Source organism: Elaeis guineensis, chromosome 7, assembly GCF_000442705.2.
Source record: "Elaeis guineensis isolate ETL-2024a chromosome 7, EG11, whole genome shotgun sequence".
NCBI classification, from domain to species: domain Eukaryota; kingdom Viridiplantae; phylum Streptophyta; class Magnoliopsida; order Arecales; family Arecaceae; genus Elaeis; species Elaeis guineensis.
The window spans coordinates 93,284,867-93,302,028 of record NC_025999.2 but is presented as its reverse complement, the minus strand read 5'-3'; the positions used below and the strand labels follow the sequence as shown (position 1 = coordinate 93,302,028).

The 17,162-nt window shown below is 36.5% G+C and overlaps 1 long non-coding RNA gene and 1 other non-coding gene across 2 annotated transcripts; one reads left to right on the top strand and one right to left on the bottom strand.

Annotated features, from left to right (window-relative positions):
* Positions 1 to 711: 711 nt before the first annotated feature.
* Positions 712 to 817, top strand: LOC140859598 (small nucleolar RNA R71). The gene has a single exon (XR_012143137.1). It is a non-coding gene; the product is annotated as a small nucleolar RNA R71 (small nucleolar RNA).
* Positions 818 to 12,904: 12,087 nt separating this feature from the next.
* On the bottom strand, positions 12,905 to 13,937 carry LOC140859404 (uncharacterized). Its single transcript, XR_012142858.1, has 4 exons — positions 13,704 to 13,937; positions 13,357 to 13,578; positions 13,192 to 13,284; positions 12,905 to 13,097 (listed from the first exon to the last, which is right to left on the bottom strand). It is a non-coding gene; the product is annotated as an uncharacterized lncRNA (long non-coding RNA).
* Positions 13,938 to 17,162: the final 3,225 nt, after the last annotated feature.

The window sequence follows — 17,162 nt, the reverse complement described above, 5'->3', positions numbered from 1 at the left end:
GCTTAGCAATGGATTGCGTATGGGAGTGAAGGAGTTGGGTATTCATTTCTAGTCCTTTAAGTGCTTGCATTACCTTTTCTTCGAAAGTCGAGCTATGAGTACTCAGAGTGGGTTGAGGAGGGTTCCGGTATTGTGGCTGGGATGGATGCCTAAAAGTTACATTCGGGTAACCTGATCTTTGTTGCACCGGAGGAACCACTGGTTGTGATTTTCATGAGAAATTCGGATGATTTCTCCATCCCAGATTGTACGTACTAGAATAGGGGTTGTTCCCTGGTCTATGAGTAGTTTGGGCTTGATGGACTTGTTCTTGTACATGTTCAGAAAACTGTGGTGCAACCGAACAATCATTCACACAATGAGTGGGGCTCGAACACAATGCACATATATCTTGTATTTGACGGGATGGAGAAGGTGACTGTCCTATACTTAATAATCGATCTAACTTTTGGGATAATTCATCTACCTTATGATGGATATCTATGGTATTTCCTACTTCATATATTCCATCTCTCTTTGGGTTTAACATGGGTTTATCTCTAATAGAGGCAGACATATGATGTAATGAATTTTCACTTAAAATTTCAAACAGTTGCCATGCCTCATCCTCACTTTTCAGCATGAATGTCCCACCGCATGATGCATCGACCATTTGTCGATGTCTTTCAGATAGCCCATCATAAAAATATTGGATTAACTGTCACTTGGGTACAGCATGGTGGGGATATTTTCTAATAAGGTCCTTTAATCTCTCCCATGTTTCATGAAATATTTCTCCATCTAATTGGAAAAAACTAGTTATGGCTTTCCTTATTTGATTAGTTTTTCCTATGAAAAAATATTTCTTGAGAAACTCTCCTTGCAGCTGGTCCCAGGTTGATATAGTCATGGAATCCAAAGTATCTAGCCAGTATTTTGCTTTGTCCTTAAGTGAGAAAGGAAATAATTTTAACCTAAGAGCATCATCGGAGAAGTTGTGAATTTTGACAGTTGAGCATATCTCAAGAAATTCTTCAAGATGTTTATAAGGGTCCTCATTGCTAAGTCCATAAAATGAAGGTAACATTTGGATTATACTAGACTTAATTTCATATTGAGTGGCCTCCACAGGGGGCACTTGAATACAAGGAGAGTAAGTATATGTGGAAGGAGTAAAGTACTCCTTCAATGAGCGTGGAGGATTAGCCTCACCAGGTGCAGCCATGTTTCTAACTCGGATAGTCCTAAGAGTCTTTTCTAATTCTTCGTCTAATGATTGCAATTCGGGTTTTAGTGATCGTCGACCTAACATGCAACTAAAAGGTCTATGTAGGACTATCCTAGTCAAGGATTTTTTTTTTTTTATTAAGAGGAGAAGAGAAGAGAGAAAAGAGTTCTAAAGAAGAGATCCTAAGAAGTCCTAAAACTAATAGAAGAATTAGTTATGGTTAGATTTTAATTACAATCAAGTTAGCACGCAGTGGACTCTCTATCCTAAAGTTATCCTAGTTCTAGACAGCTCCTAACTGTAGTTAGCCTTCAAGCCCTCCAAGTCGGAGCTTGACCAACCAACTGGCCAGGTAAGTATAAGGTTGGTGGGAGTCCCCCTGTTGCTTTCCTTAGACACCAATTAGATTGGCCAGGTCAGTGAACGGAACCAATTAAAAACCACCTTCCTTCGGGCTCAGTCGTCCTGCAAACCACTTGCCTAGACACCAGCTAGCTGACCAAGTCTAACCTGGTTCAACTCTCAGGATCACTTGTCCTAATGAGCTCGAAATCTTTAGGGGTCAACATCTAATTAATTTTAGATTAAGGTCTAGGTTATGCAAATGCAAGGGAGTGATTTGTGGGCCAAGAAAAGGTGATCAAATCTCCACCTTATCTTAGTTAATGGGTTGCGCCCTTAAAGTTAATTATGGAGATGCAATGCAAAGAAACAAGGTGTCCAATCAAGTTAGAAATTTTTATATTTGGGGTTACGCTATTTTAGTTAAGTGTTATGAAATGTCAATATATTTTTTTTTTAATTCAACCGTGCCAAGATCTCTGACAACGGTGCCAAAATTTGATGCGTAGTCATTGATAGCACCAAAAATAACTCTACTCACTACGTAGGTAGGATGAGTCGAGATCGTATCCTCAGGAACCTTGGGCTAAGTTGAGATTACAAAATAAAAGAAAGAAGCGTTGTTTTGATTTAGAAAATAAATTATTTTAAAATTGATGTAATTAGAAAATAAAGAGCTCGAAAGTTTTGAATTAATTTGCACTAATAGAGTTGTATCTCTTTTTTAATTAAATAGATGTAATTAATCTTAGAAAAAATATCTATCTTTCCTCGGCACACCCCGTATCCGTAGATCACGGCGTATCTCCGAAAAGTACTAGGTAAATAATTCTTCTTTCCTCGGCACGCTCCGTATCCGTAGATCACGGTGCATCTTTGAAAAGTAAAAGTTGTTCCTAATATTAATCTAACAGGAAAGCATAAATAAAAGCATATAAAAGAGAGCAAATAAAGAACTCATGATGATTTAAATAAAAAGCATAATCTTTATTGCATATAAAGAAATACAAGAAAATTTAGAATAATAAACCATCTCTGTGTCGTTACAAAATTTCTTCTCCACTCCCGAGACTGCTAGCCTAGCTGCTCATGGAGTAGTCCCTTTCTATTCCTCTATGCAAGGCTCTAGAAGAATTTTTGGACTCCCCCTCCAATGGGAGTATAAAAGCTTTTTTATAGGTGTTAGGAGGGAGGAGTTTTACATGATTTTTTGATATGGAATTAAAAAAAAAAAACTAAAGACTAAAAAAATGGATGGATGAGATGAAAAGATCACAAGCAGATAAAGAAAATACAAATTTCCAAATATCATTTTTTTTTCTTTTAATGAGCATCTGTTCGAATGTGTCCGCCAGCAAAAACTCCCCGCGCCCGCCTGCCTGCCGTGCCGCGCCCGCCTCGCGCCCGCATTCGCATCTGCCCGCGCATCCAATCGCGCGTCCATGCCGCGTGAACCATACGTGAACACTCCTTTTTTTCTTTTTTATTTCAAAAAGAAACTTTTGTTTCTTTTACAATGATGCTTATATCTTTTTTGGATTTCTTGCATAGTATCTTCATTTTCTATAATACCGTATGCATCTTTCTTTTATTTTAATTTTGTTTTAAGTCTAATTTTCTTCAAACTTGAGTCTTTTTGATCTATGAATCGGACTCTTTGTATCGACGATCACCTTTCCTGTAAAACATAAAAAGAAGCATCAAATTCTTAATAAATAAAATAAATTAACTATAATTTCTGCTTTAAATGACTTAAATTAAGTGTTTATCAGAGGCAACCCAATTTCTTAGCAATAGCTTTAATAAAAGTCGTAGTCTTAACACAAGTCTGGCTGAATATATTAAACTTAGCGCTTACTAGGAGACAACCCAGATCTTTGTAGTTTAATTTCATTTCTCTCTTTAGTTTGTTTAGGTTGCTTTAGTGAATAAGTCGAGGAGAAGAGCCAAGTATGCATCCTCAAGGACACTTGAAGACTCCTGCTGACCCAAGAACACATCAAATCAGGTGTATTCTTTTCGATCCCTTTCTACCTATTACACCTTTTTTTTTTCTTTCTCCATTAAGAACAATGTTGATTAAGTTGAGGAGAGAAAATAATTAAAAAAAAATAAATCTTTGAATAAGTTAGTATTTAGCGTTTAGGCATTCAATTACGCTTAAAGAATCAAGCTGAACTAAGTAGATTTTTTTTTTAAATAAATTAATACACAGATCAGAAAGTTTGTGAGATATTGAAGAATCAAGTATTAAGAAAATTCAATAAAGAGTTAAGTTCAGAACATAAATATTTTTTTCATGAGTACTTATAAATTCCTCCTACCTTCATCAAAGAAGAGTTTACTTCTTATGGATAAATATAGAATAACTATATATTTTTTTATAAAATAAATTATTTTATAAAATAAAATAATTTTTAAGTACTTCTCACTAAGTAATCGACCCTTTTGCCCAAGCAAGCATTGAGGTTCACATTGAAAAGTGAGAAAGACAAAGAAGCTCATTGTAAGGCTAATCTTAACTCGTAGCCTGCTTGATTCGAATAAGTAGGTCCGAGGGATATTTGATATCTAGTGTCTTAAAATTATCTGATTTGGAAGTCATGGGCTGAAAACTCTCTACATGGATCAGACAGAAAGCTTAATAGGTTAGATACTCAATAGCAGCATAACATTAAAAAAAAAGAAAGAAAAAAAATTAAATATTGATCTCCCATCGAGTAACCAGGCCCCTTCACCTAAGTAACCATTGTGATTCGCATCAAAAAATAGACAATATGAAGATTTTTTTTATAATAATAACTGAAGGATGAAAGTAACAATACACTCGCCCATGTAAAGGTAAATGATTTAGAGATAAAGATAGAGGCAATTTAGAAAGAGTTCAAAAAAGGTTCAATAATTCTTCACTTAATTCTCATATTGGTTAAGTACTAATACCTTGATGACATACTTCACTCTCGCTCTATTGAACATCAATAGCTCTTTGAAAAAATTGCTCGATAAAACTTGAAAATCTAAGCTAAAGGATATCTAACTCTAAATCTTTTTTTTACTCGAGGATGAGTAAAGTTCAAGTTGGAGGGTGTCATAAATATAATAAATATCCTAATAAAAGCAGCAAAATATATATTAATTGATTTTTATTTCTTAAGAATTGATGCTTTTGTTTGTATTTTGCAGGATAAATGATCAAGCCAACTCAAGTTCAAAATAATGACCAAAAAGCTCAAATAAATCTGATTCATGTGCGCCATCCACAGGAATTAGATGCGGCTCATAAGAAAAATATATCAAAACGGTATACAGAAGCCCAAAATGGCATAATGCACACCCAAAGAAAGAATTCTAAAGAGTTCATAGGTAGCCAATGGGGTCCAGCAGGGAAGTCTTCATATGGATCTTTGGTGGTTTAAATGATTCAAGGCCCATAGCATTTCATCATGCAGCTCACAAAAGATATTTTAAAAAGAAGCAAACTGGGCTTAGGTCTTCATGTGGGCCAATTTTGAGCGGTCTTCAATAGGGTCCATAAGATTTGAAAAGCCTTTGACGTAGTCCACAAGGGGTTCCTTCCAAGTGGTTCACAAGTATTTTTCTGGGCACAAGACCCAGCATGAAATAGGGAGGGAGTTGAGTGTGGGCAGCACACGGGCGCATGAAAGCATGTGTGCGGCGTGGTTCAGGCAAGCACGGCCTGGGCAGAAGAACACAAAGTGGATGCGGATACGCAGTGGAGATGTGCGATAGAATAAAATAATATAATAATAATAATAATAAAATTCTTTTTTTGGTCCCATATCTAAAAAAAATAAAAATTTCTTTCCTACCTACACCTATAAATAACGCCCTATATCTCTCTATTGAAGATATATCTCTCTCCATGCCATAACTCTTGTAGGGAGCTCATGTGACAGGCGGGCATACCCATCTTTTAAATTTTTTAGCCATTTTATTTTTATTTTCTTCCATCCTTCCAACACACGAGAAGGAGAGTCAGCCAGGAGAAAGTTGGCCCCAAGCTAAGAGAGGGAGAGAAGCCAGATTTCATAAGAGAGTTTATTTTATTTTATTTTTTATTTCAACTTCTAGCCTCGTTAATGGCTTAGGAGTAAAAAATTTTGGTATCAGAATTTTTATTCAGTAATAAATTAGTTTTTTTTATTTAATTTTTATAATTTTAATTTCTTCAATAGGATAGTTTAAATTTTTGCATCTTTTAATTCTTTAATTTTTAATTTTTATAAATTAAATTCCAGCAAGTAGCATAAGATTTTTTTTTTTTTTGAACTTTAAATTAAACTATATCTGGCTAAGCAATCTCTCTGAGAATTATGATGAAGCTAGACCATAAATAGAAGCCTTCTCCTTTGAATTTCTCTTTTCAAGCTTTTAATTTTTAAAGTCCTCCCTTCATTTCTCTTGTCAAGAGACTTGATGGGCTATCGTTAGGTCAGAATTTCTTCATAGTCCATACTTGATTCGATGCAAGAAGAGATGATTGGTAAAAGGTTCACAAATCTTTAAATCCTTTCTTCTCATTTTTTGTGAAAATTTTGATGGGTTTATCGTTGGGTTTGAGCCCCTTCATAGTCCATACTTGAATAACATAAGAGAAAAAAGAGAAAGAAAAAATCTCTTAATTAGGATGAAAATGAAATACTTGATGGATCATAGTTGAGTTAAATCTCTTCGTGACCCATGCTTGTTCATATTTTACACCTTAATCAAGGGACATTATAAGAGAAACCATAGGAAGGCTCTCTAATTTATTGGTCTAGTAGATTCGAAAGTCCTAGATCTTTTAGATCATTTATCTTTATAATTAATTAATTTACTACTTTGATAGTTAGTAATCCAACAAATAATCTCTCATCTTTTTTTTAAAACTCATCTGAGCAAATATTTGAACACACTTTAAAAATCTAATTTCTCATGGGATCGATCCGTACTCGTCGAATGTGCTACATTACACATCGTGCGCTTGCGATAAATTTAAAATACATCAATGCCAATCATTATACCATGGCCCTTTGCACAATGGAGAATTGATATACTCGATCTTTTTCCTCCGACAACAGGCTAGAGGAAGTTCCTAGTAGTTGTCATGGACTACTTCACTAAATGAATGGAGACTAAACCCTTGGCAGAAATTACTAAAGGAAAGATGGAGGACTTCATTCAAAAATCCATTATATGCCGATTTGGGTTGCCGCACACCATTATCACCAACAATGGTCAATAATTTGACAATCAGAAGTTCAAAAAATTTTGTGCAAAACTCCATACTACCCACAAACTCACATCCGTCGGCCATCCATAATCAAATGGAGAAGCAAAAGTGACAAACTGAATGATCTTAAATGGTCTAAAAATCTGGTTGAACGATGCCAAAGGTTTATAGGTAGAAGAGTCGAACACCTCCCCATATTCCAATGGAAGAATCACCATTCAATTTAGCATACGGAATGGAAGCTGTAATCCCCTTGAAAATTGGATTGTAATCAATTAGAGTCATGCCAAGTAATTTTGATCGTCGAAGAGCCGACTTGAACTTACTCCTAGAAGCTCGGTTATAGGCTCAGCTAATTAAGAATGATAGCTTACCAATAGAGAGTAGCCCGATATTACAACATTAGGATTAAACCGAAGGTCTTTCATCTTGGGGACTTAGTTCTAAGAAAAGCAAAAGTTTCAAAATTCTTGAAATAAGAAAAATTATCTCCTAATTGGAAAGGCCCATATAGGGTAACTGAAGCCCTTCGCTCAAGTGCGTATCGGCTCAAGAACTTGGATAGAACTACTGTCCCTCAGACATAGAATGTCAATAATCTACGAATGTATTACCAGTAAGATTGTATCTTTTATGATGAATGATATATTCAACTTCCGACAAAGTTCAAGTAAATATTCAATTATCTACAAATATAATATTTGACCGATGACCCATCGGTTAATTTATATACCAACCCGACTCTGGTCGATCAAAGGATATTCGGTTAACTTTCGTATATCAAGCAATCATAAAGTTAATCGGTTAACATCTAGTTACTATAATCAAGCCCAAAGGTTAGTTGGCTAATACCCAACTAAAAGGCAAATTCTACGACGTCGGTTGATGAATTACTAATTGCTACTCGTCCAAGTTATTTCAAAGCAACAGTCATATATTGCAGACCAATCGGCTATCATCAATATATATATATATATATATATATATATATATATATATATATATATATATATATATAATGATCACTTTCAAAGATATTTGATATTTAGAAAATTTTTCTTTCATTATCAATTGAAAGGCTGTTACAAAAATTGGACTGAGGTCCGATTACAAAAAGGGCAAAGGAAAATTACACCGACCACTGCTCGGCTTCACCAGTGACTTTCGATGCCGCTGCTATGGTCACCGTTACCACTTCAGCCTCCTAGCCTCCAACAGTAGCTGGTGCTGCTTCGATAGATGCCGATGCAGTAACTAAGGCAACATCTTCAGCAATCGATGCCGCTCCTGCCACCCTCTCTTTGGAAGTTGGGATGACGATGCTACTCAGGTCCACATCCAGATAAAGTTGGATGATTTCTTCCTTACAATCTCCAAACCCTACCTAGTAGGCTTCGTCACTACCTTCGAGGACCTCTTATTTGAAGTTTTCAAAATTCTTGTAGTTGTCGATGGCCCGACTGAGAACTCTTGGGCGGTCTTCACTACTTCCTTTGCAATCATCAACTCAACTTCAACCAGTGCCACCTTTGCTTCAGTGGCCTGATGCCTTTTTCGCTCCTTCTCTAGCTCCTCAATATAACTGTCACAGTCCTCTTGAAGTTGGTTGATTGTGTTTTTCTTCTATTGAATTCGGGAGTCTTGGGAGGTGACCATCTCTTGGGCGGATGCCAACTCGGCCTTCAAATGGGAGATCTCTTCTCTGTGCTTCTTTCGATCAGTCACTGCTTGGAGGTGCTCATCAACAACCTTCTTATCAGCATTGGCAGCTAAAACCCAATCGGCCCATGTCCGATCAAGTTCCAGAAACCCCCGGACCCCCCTCTCTAATGCCAATGCATCATGCACCAACTGAAGAAGACAAAAAAAAATAGTTAGAACTACGAAGTATAAATAAAAACAAGTAGATAATGGAATACCGACTTACATTGAGGATGGTGGGATAGAATGATGAAAAGATATCGAACATAGTCCGATCCTTTCTATTCTCCCGATCCATCGGGAGAAGCGCCACCTCCAAAATTTGTTTGGCCAGCTTTGGGTTCCCCAAGGCCGACTCGCCTACAAGAATTTGAACATCGAAATGCTCAGTGAACTCTTCCGAAGCCTCATCACCACCTGAAGCTTGCAATGCCTTTCAGCACTCTTGAGCAGAAGATTGACCGATTGGCACCGCCAACTAATCGGGAGTGGGCAACCATTGGGATGATGATGGTGCTCGCAATGCAGCCGATGCCGCACTAGCAGTGATGGTTCGATGATGGTGATGCCATCATTCTGAAGTTCAACCATCGAGGGACCTTCGGCTGATGGCGGGGCACCGAGGCTGATAATGCAACAACAAGATCGATGCAGGCCTCAAAAGTGCCCGTCGAAGGTGCATCGGAGTGGAGCCTTTTCAGACCCCTGGATGAACCCGCACTCAAGGTGAGCCTCTTCCTTACGGCATTCCACCAGATGTCAGCCGCCGACAACTGCATACCTACAAATAGAAAGCAACAATGACTACAACTTTTTGAAATCAAGTGAAGAAACAGAAGATAAAAGACAAGCACTGTGCTATATGCCTAAAGGATGTACCGAACTAAGTCCGACATCATACAGACTCTACTCCGTCAGCAGCTCCCATTGCAGAGGGACTTCCATATCTTTTAAATATTGGAAGTTATCTTGGTCGGCACTATCAACCTTGATGTTGTCATTAGAGCTCACCCAAAGTTCACCCTAAGAGGAAAGAAAGCCCCAAACCGAAGAAGAAGAAACAAAAAAAAATTGATTCTTCTATCCATAAATGGAAGAAGGAAGGCCAGATATGAAATGTGATAGGATACACCATCACATGACGATCTGGTATGCATGTAAAGATTTTAAAAATTTTTAAATACACATCGAAAGATAATTTTAAAATTTTTCAACATTATTCTAGGACAACCATGCAACATAACGTATCAACGTTATGTCAGGACAACCTTATGTCAGAATAATATTAAAATAAATCTCTAATTAGATCTAATCTAATCAAGAATGCATATAGATTATATCTCAATATAAAGTCAAACATCATCATATGTACAAGATTAAAATTTAAGCAAAAATAAAAATCTGATTTTCACCTTTGCGCGAGTAGATCTTCACCGTGATCAGATAAACCATGGATGTCTTCATGGTCCATTAAAGCCACAATCTGATGATCTGTGGATATCTTCAAGATCTTTTTAAAGTCGCATAACTATTTAACCTTTACAGATATCCACACGAAGCTGTTCTGATCAAAAGATCCTGATCTTACCAAGATGCTAACTCTCTTGCAAGATCGCTCTTTGGATTATCGAATCTTTCATCTCTTTTAATTCTCTTCTCAAAAAAATCAAAGAGATCTATAAGAAGATCTAAAAATTAGATCTAATATGATTTCTGTTTCCTTCCTCTTCTCAAGAGAAAGAAGAATATCTAAAGAAAAAGAACAAGGGATCCAATCTTTTTTCTTTTCTTTCTGTCCAATACTTGGACTGATCATAAAGGAAAAGAAAACAAGAGATCAAATCTCTTTTCTTTTTATCCAACTCTTGGACATATATAGAGAAGAAGAAATAAGACAAGACATATCCAACTCTTGAACAAGGGAGAGAGAAGGTGTCACCTTCAAACAATGAACCATTGGTTGTTAGAAAGAAGAGGACGTCAACCACCTTTTCTTCACATAGAATATCCCTCACGCCCCTCTTCTTTTGGGCATCCAAGAAATCAAGTTTATCACTTGGGGAGGTGTCCATAATTCTGCAAATTATCTCTAAGGAGGCGCCACTAATCCCGTCCATTTAAATCCTAAGGTAGTTAGGGTTTCCGAGTTAGAGTAGGACTTTATCTTAGAGATAGACTTGGAGTCTATCTTAGAGATAGACATCTCCTTGTTGCCGCCCCTCTCCTCCCTAATTTTTAGGCACCCATAATATTTCCTTCTTTTTTCCCACGTAGCCAACACCCACATTAGATGTGGGCTTCCCATCCTTGGCGTAAGACAAGAGGGAGAGTCCCAGTCCGATAGGACTCTAGTTTTCTAACTCAATTTCAATTCGATTTGAATCCGATTCAAATCTAAATTGAGTCAAACTCAATTATAAATTAGGTCCAAATCCTATTTGAACTAAAAAACCAAATTAAATCTAATCCAATCTGATTAGATCTGATTTAATTCAATCTATATTTGATTACATCAAATAATTAGTAATATTTATAAATTAATCTTTTTATAACTTACTAACTCTTAGTAAGTCCTTCATGTAACTTTATATATTAGTCCAATCATCAATCATATCGATAACTAGATCTTTTTATAATTTAAAATCATAATTCAATATTTCGATCAATTAGGATCTCTTTTGTGTGTGATCTCATAGGTTCTATTTTGTCTGATAGTTAGATATATTTTGATCTCCATCAAAATATCATTGAAATTTTTTTTAATGGATTGAAATAATTCCAACTCTGTCCGTCGAGTGTCATCAATCATCAAGATGAGTCTCACAATCTACTAGTGATACACACTACAAGAAATTTGATTTTTTGCGACGAAATTTTTTCGTCGCTAAAAATCATATTTTCGTCGCTAAAAGTATTTGCAACGAAATATATCGTCGCTAAAAATTTATAGAGAAAGCCTCGTAGCAAAAGACCTTAGCGACAAAAATATTTTATTTCGTCGCAAAAAATAGTAAACCTAGACGACGAAGTTATGTGCTGTATTAGCGACGAAAATATTTTGTCGCAAGAGCTTAAATTTTTATCGCTAAAATTGCAATGAAAAATAATTTCATCGCTAAATATTTTGATTAAAAAAATATTTTCATATTTTTTGCGACGAAAATGAAATTCATCGTAAAACTTAGTGACGGATTTCGTCGCAAAAAAATTTGTCGCAAAAATTTCATTGCAATAATTGCGATGAAAAAAATGTTCGTTGCTATAATTGCGATGAAAAAAAAAATTTCATCGCTATAATAGCGACGAAATAAAAATTTTGTCGCTAGAAGGGCGACGAAATAAAAAAATTTATCGTCATAATTACGATGAAATAAAAAAATACGTCGCCATAATTGCGACGAAATAAAAATTTCATCGCAAAAAGATAAAATTTTTAGCGACGAAACTATTGTTTCGTCGCAAAAATAGCAACGAAATAATTTCGTCGCAGTAATTACGACAAAAAAAATATTCGTTGCTATAATTGCGATGAAAAAAAAATTTCGTCACTATAATGGTGATGAAATAATAATTTCGTCACTAGAAGGGCGATGAAATAAAAAAATTTGTCGCTATAATTGCGATGAAATAAAAATTTCATCGCAAAAAGTTATAATTTTTAGCGACGAAACTATTTTTTCGTCGCAAAAATAGCAACGAAATAAAAAATTTCGTCGCAATGAATAATAAAAGTTTTACTTTTTTGGATTCACAAATTTTTTTGCGATGAAATTAATATTTCGTCGCTAAAATAAATTTTGGATAAAAAATAAAATTTTTATTTATTTTCAAAAAAAACCTGCTCAAATACAAATTATCTGATCAAATATATTTTAAATAAATAGTATGTTAACACAATAAAAATATTCTAAGTCAAAAGACCAATTTCAAGTATCAAAAAGTTTCATAACCATCTTTGTCATATACAAAAATATAAGTCCATACACCATTTTAAATTTAAAATAAGTACAAACTAGGTATGATCTGACTCGTTGGCCTCGTTCCCTTCTCCAGGCGTCGATCCCTGACCTGATATGTGTCGCGATGGTGGTGCAGAGGCAGCATCATGTGACTGTAGAGGTGCTAACTCAGAAGCATCAATATCGAGCCGTCCCGCCACCGCAGCTACGATCCTCTCGAGCATCTGACTACGATTCATCCAGTAACTAATCTGATCTTGCATCATGCTCATGGATGTCCTAACTGCCTCTGGCACCGATGCATCATCAGACCGGCCAGATGACGAACTGCGTGATTTTTTGGACCACATGCTATGACTAGATCCTAGCTGCCGCCCGAGGATGGTATCCAAAATCGTATCATCTGTCATCAAATAAAGCTGCTGCAATCCAGTATCACCGTCAGATCCCACCTCCCTCGTCGCCTGCTCTCTCAATTCTAACATTTTTTCCTTCACAATAAACCAAATAAAATCATAAATTTTTTTCAAACTCTTTAAAAGTATTCAAAATGTAGAGTAATGATACTTACATGACGCTGCCTTGCCTCCTCGGTCACGAACTCGTCACTCTTGTTTTGATAGAATTTAGCATAGGCGTCGACTCCGGATAGTCCCTGTTCAAACAAAAAAAAAGAAAAAAAAGATATCAAAATAATATAAATATTTAATAAGAAGTTACAAAGTATGATTGCAAATGTAGTTACGTACCATCCTCTTCATTCCCTGTGCAAAAGAGGCACTTCCTTGCGTGTGAATAGAATCAATCTTGCTCCTATTCACCTTATTCGCCTCCGATCGTCGCTACAAAATACATACAATTATAACCAATAAAAGACATAACAAAATTAAAAAAACTTGGAATACTAGACATACCTGAAATGCCTCACTTCTAAAATGCTCACATAACCACCGCCAATCGTCACTAGACCCAGCCCAATTTCTGTATGGCTGGGTCACAGGATCAATCCCCTTCGCCTGCAGCTCATTGCAGTATTTATGAAGCCTACATCACCGATCTCTGTATCTATTTGCAGCCATTTTGAGAATACATGCCGTCACTTCTTCGTCAGTGCAATCCTCGAAGTCAATATTATCCTACACAGTAATCATACCAAAAAGCAAATACATGAAATTATTCATATAATAAAAAATTTATTTATATAACCAAAAATAATATGGATCATGTAATGATATGCAAGACATCCAAATTTAATTCTTACCTTGATGTGAGAGACTAGAGCATCACGGTATCGAGGAGCTACATGCTTGAAACTTTCAGCAGCCCACGAAAAATGATTCCACATATACAAACTGATCTCATTTGCGACGATACTAGCCTCTGTGCCAACCGGATGATCTCGAAATATCTGTACCTTCGATTTTTCATTGTGTGTATGCACATATTTTTTCAAAACAAGACCCCTACTAGGACCACGCACTGCACGTCGATGCTGTGTTCCTATATGTAAAAATTGGTGAAATGAACATATATCATGTATCACTAAATGCATATAACAAAAAAATATATATGGTTTATAAATTGATAGAGATGTACCTGTAAGGAGATGATGCTGCGGTACCATGACCTCCGACTGGGCAAGCTCTGGCTGAGCACTAGTCTGCTCTGTGGACTCGGACAACTGAGTCTCATCAAAATCCTCTGACTCATCATGCAAAATGCTAAAGTGAGGATGTGTATCATCAAGCGGAGCCTGCTGCCTACCCCGTGAATGTCTACGTCCAGGACCAGTCATGATGCTGCAATGATTAAAATAATTTAAATCAGTACGTAATCAAAAAAACTCAAGTATTACATGATATAACAAAAAAAATAAATTAAATTACTTATTCATATTAATTATTGTTTTCAGATTCTGAACTCGTGTCCATATAGTCATCTTCGACGGGAGTCATAGAAGACTTCGACCCTGAAGTGCTATCATCATCGTCGTTAATGAAGTCATTATTGGATCGTGCTTGTGTCCGTGCCCTTATCGACGATCCAACAACAGAAACATCCTCAGGTTCATAGTCGTCTCTTTGTAATTGTCCTATGTCAATCGTATCATCTGGCACTAATATGTTATCTGGTGCTTGCATTTGATATGCTTCGTTTTCAATAATTGCACAGACTTCATTCTCAAGATGTTCATCGTTCGGGCATGTGAAAAGTGCAGGATCAAACAAATGCCTATGCTGAGCCCTTATTGCAACTCGCCAAGGCTCTTTCATTTTGTTATCATCAATATATCACACTAGTCTTGCTTGCTTTGCAAAAATATAAGGATCACTTTCATACCATACATGACCAGTGTGGACACTGACGAGTTGAGGATCTATAACAATTGGCCTGTGTCGTCCTAAGTCATACCATCGACACTTGAATAACACAATCCGTCGAAGACCACTATATCTCAACTCTATAACCTCATGCAGAACATCAAAAAAATCTATTATTTCACCCTTGTGCTCGCCCTCCACGCTTATTCCACAATTCTGTGTGGTTCGATCGCGATCGCGATCTTCCGTTAAGAATCGCACACCATTGACTATGCATGCTGAATATACTGATACACGTCTGTCAGGTTTTCATGCAAGTGCAGCTAAGTCATTACTGATACAGTTAGGATTGTCTATACGTAGCTGAGCTATCTACAATTAAAAGAACAATAAGCAGGTTAAATTTGACAAAAAAAATACTATATAAACAAACTTTTAATTATGGATAAACATGAACATAACTTACCCATTCGTCAAACCATGATGCGAATTGATTCCTATGTCGTGCCGCTGCTAATGTAGGATTACTTCTTCTGAGCTCACTTTCGTGTTCTCTGAAGTGATACAGTAATACCATGTATATTTTAATTTAGAGTCCACATACATTCATTGATATATCAACAAATAAAAATTAAATATATATACTCACATCATGTACGCTTCTACCTCCTCGCAATTGTTTAGCACATACCAATGCATGTCATCCGTTTCTTATGGTGTCAACATTCGAAAATCTTTTTTACCATATGGTCGGGCAACATTGGAGAACACGGACAATCCATCGATCAGAATCTCGTCAACATCGATATTCCGTTGTGGCCTTGTAAATTTGGTCTCCACTCATCGAAGGTACATAGAGCAGAATGTCAGACATTCATTCATAACATGTGCCTCTGCTATTGAACCTTCAGGCCGTGCTTTGTTAGTGACGTCACTCTTGTATTCACGCATCTCCCTATTCAATAAATTATCAATTGATATCACATATAATAAGAATACAATAATGAATAATAAATATTACAATATCATGCAATTACCTTTCAATTGGGTACATCCATCTTGTATGTACTGGCCCACCCAATCTAGCCTCATGTGGAAGATGAACAGAAAGATGCACCATGATATCAAAGAAAGCGGGAGGAAATATCATCTCGAGCTTACAGAGAGTAATGATAATCTTCTTCTCCAATATGTTGATCTGACTTCATCTCAATGTCTTCGCACATAAGTCCCGAAAATAAGTTTTCAGATCAAGTAACGCATCACACACATTATCCGGCAACAACGCAAACCAACTGGGAGCACATGCTGTAGAAGTACATGACAATCATGACTTTTCATCCCGACGATCTTTCCATCTTTCGACTTGATGCACCATTTCAAGTTTGAGGCGTATCCATCAGGAAACCTCACTGATCTCAAATATGAAAGAAATTGATTTCTCTCTCTTCGATTCAGTGTATAACATGCCAATGGCTTCACCAGCCTATCCCCTCGTCGAATCAAATGTAATTCCTTTCTAATCCGCATATCCTCTAAGTCAAGACGAGCCTTCACGGTATCCTTCGTTCTTCCTTCGATATTGAGAATGGTATAAAATACATTATCAAATATATTCTTTTCAATATGCATGACGTCAAGATTATGTCGAAGAAGAAGCGTTTTCCAATATGGAAGATCAAACAACTTGCTCTTTTTTCTCCAATTTTCGATACTTGTTCGCACCCCTACTTGGCTGGCCAGACCCTTACCAAATATGACATCCTGTGGGTTGGGTAACTGATTTAAAATATTGTTCGTAGACCAGAATCTTGGCTGCGCACGTCGTTCATGCTTGCCATTGAACTTAAGACTTCTCCTCCATCTATGATCATCTGGCAAGAAACGTCGATGGCCGGTAAAACAAATCTTTCCACGAATACGGTTCGATGTAATATCATCGTTACAAGTTGGGCATGCTTTATACCCTTTTGTACACCATCCAAAAATATCGCCATATGCAGAAAAATCGTTAACTGTCCAAAGCAGTGCTGCATGCATACGAAAGATGTCTCCTACAACATGATCATATGTTTCGTATCCTTCTTCCCACAAATATTATAACTCTTCGATCAATGGCTCTAAAAATATGTCTATGTCTCTTCCAGGGGCACGGAGATCCAGGATCAACAAGGCCAATAGATTAAAAGGTGATTTCATGCACTTCCATGGTGGTAAATTATAAGAAAATACCATAACAGGCCACATACTATAAGCAGTACTAAGATTACCATATGGATTAAATCCGTCTGTTGCCAACCCTAGCCTGACATTTCGTGAATCAGCTGCAAACCATGGATGTTCACGATCAAAATATTTCCACGCATCTCCATCTGATGGATGTCTCATGACATCATCGT